Source organism: Maylandia zebra, linkage group LG19 (assembly GCF_041146795.1).
Source record: "Maylandia zebra isolate NMK-2024a linkage group LG19, Mzebra_GT3a, whole genome shotgun sequence".
Classification (NCBI taxonomy): domain Eukaryota; kingdom Metazoa; phylum Chordata; class Actinopteri; order Cichliformes; family Cichlidae; genus Maylandia; species Maylandia zebra.
The window spans coordinates 13123994-13126530 of record NC_135185.1 but is presented as its reverse complement, the minus strand read 5'-3'; the positions used below and the strand labels follow the sequence as shown (position 1 = coordinate 13126530).

Genomic DNA, 2537 nt, shown 5'->3' with positions numbered 1-2537 from the left:
GTTCTCTTTTGTAGGCTGAATTGTTGTCAGTCCTCAGTCCTTCTCAGGTGGCACAGCTGGTACTGAGTTTGGGAGCCTCCAATAACACAGATTTGATTGATCGTGTGTTTGAGCGACTGCAAGAGGGCAACGCTCTAGAAAATGTGGATGGATTCCTCACACAACTGACAGCCAATGGACAGGTATGCTAGGCTTCTAAAAGGGTGAAGGAGGACAATCCTGGTGTTTTATTCCAGCAGGATAAGACAGAATAAGACATTTGCTAAACCGCTACACAACTCTTCAAGGAGTCTATCATAGAGAAGACTTGTTTGCAACCTTTGTGACATGTTGTATGAGTACATTTACAACATGCAGTCTCTGTATTGCTTAGCTTCTTTTCCACCTCAATTTCACAGATGCCAATTTTCCAGCCTGTTGTGAGAGATCGGATCATGAATGCGACCTTCATCGTCATCAGTCCACATTTCTCCACTTTCACGACAAACGACTATGAACTTTGGTTCCATGTGAAACTGATTCCTATCCTTGCCAGTTTTACTCCAGAAATGCTCATAAACACAATCACAAACATCAGCTGCATGAACTACCAAGTCATGTGAGTAGTTTTCTTGGAGCAATCAAGATTTTGTTGCAAATGAAAATGACAATAGAGACAAAGAACAGCATGAGAATGTTTTCTTTCAACTGTTGCAGTGTGAGTGGGTTGGTTTCAGTTATCCAGGAGATGCCACTGTACAGACGGCAAGAGATCACACATGGTCTGCTGGGCTACCTAAGAAATGCTGAAAATGCCATCAATGAGCCAGGTAGAGCAGACATAGGGTGCATTATGTGTTTTCCAGTGTGAAATGTCTTGAAAAGCACTCAGACAAAAAACTTAAATTCTTTCATGTCTACCAGTCACAAACCTTCCTAAATTGAGCACATCCTAACTTTTGTCTGCATGCCTTAGCTTGCAGGCAACAAAATGAGAGTGATGCCCAATGGGTTAAAGCAAATCTGGGTCCATTCGTCCAATATACAGCGTACTCTGACCTCAAAGACTTCAACATCTCTACGGTAAGCCCTACATTGCACTTCTAGTCCTCCCTTAAGAACAGGAAAACAAAATTGTAGACTTAAGAAGACAAACACAGGAGTTTATTTTGCCATATCAAAAATACAAGCAAATCATAGAGCACACTTTCTTTGGTTGCAAACTCTATTCATTTACCCATAGCATTGGTCATTACTGCTGTCTGATATTATGTTGATTCCCTGTTGTAGGCTGGATTGTTGTCAACGCTCAATCCCTCTGAGGTGGCACAGCTGCTACTGAGCTCTGGAGCCTCAAATAACACAGATTTTATTGATCTTGTGCTTAAACAACTTGAAGAGGGCAACGCTCTAAAAAATGTGGATGAATTCCTGACACAGCTGACAGCCAATGGACAGGTAGGCTAGCCTCCTAAAAGGGTGAAGGAGGACAATGCGGATATTTGATTCTAGAAGTAAACACAGAATAAGACATCGGTCTCAACCGCTACATCCATTGTTGGCTATTGTATCTTAGAAAACAAATGGTTACAGCCTTTGTACCATGTTGTATGGGTGTACTTCCAACATGCAATCTCACCTTTGCTTATGTCTTTTTCCACTTTAATATGACAGACCCCACATTTCCAGCCTGTTGTGAGAGATCGGATCATGAATACGACCTTCATCGTCATCAGTCCACATTTCTCCACTTTCACGACAAACGACTATGAACTTTGGTTCCATGTGAAACTGATTCCTATCCTTGCCAGTTTTACTCCAGAAATGCTCATAAACACAACCACAAACATCAGCTGCATGAATTACCAAGTCATGTGAGTAGTTTTCTTGGAGCAATCAAGATTTTGTTGCAAATGAAAATGACAATAGTGACAAAAAACAGCATGAGAATGTTTTCTTTCAACTGTTGCAGTGTGAGTGGGTTGGCTATAGTTATCCAGGAGATGCCACTGTACAGACGGCAAGAGATCACACATGGTCTGCTGGGCTACCTAAGAAATGCTGAAAATGCCATCAATGAGCCAGGTAGGGCAGACATAGGGTGCGTTATGTGTTTTCCAGTGTGAAATGTCTTGAAAAGCACTCAGACAAAAAACTTGCCCACAAATTCTTTCATGTCTACCTGTCAAAAACCTTCCTAAATTTGGCACATCCTAACTTTTGTTTGTATGCCTTAGCTTGCAGGCAACAAAATGAGAGTGATGCCCAATGGGTTAAAGCAAATCTGGGTCCATTCGTGCAATATACATCATACTCTGACCTCAAAGACTTCAACATCTCTACGGTAAGCCCTACATTGCACTTCTAGTCCTCCCTTAAGAACAGGAAAACAAAATTGTAGACTTAAGAAGACAAACACAGGAGTTTATTTTGCCATATCAAAAATACAAGCAAATCATAGAGCACACTTTCTTTGGTTGCAAACACTAATCCTTTACCCACAGCATTGGTCATTACTGTTGTCTGATATTATGTTGATTCCCTGTTGTAGGCTGGAT

The 2537-nt window shown here is 41.3% G+C and overlaps 1 long non-coding RNA gene across 1 annotated transcript; it reads left to right on the top strand.

The window, feature by feature from the left end:
* The first annotated feature begins 836 nt into the window (after positions 1–836).
* LOC143414094 (uncharacterized) lies at positions 837–2078 on the top strand. The gene is made up of 4 exons (XR_013094650.1): positions 837–1062; positions 1270–1437; positions 1654–1853; positions 1952–2078. It is a non-coding gene; the product is annotated as an uncharacterized LOC143414094 (long non-coding RNA).
* The last annotated feature ends 459 nt before the right edge of the window (positions 2079–2537 follow it).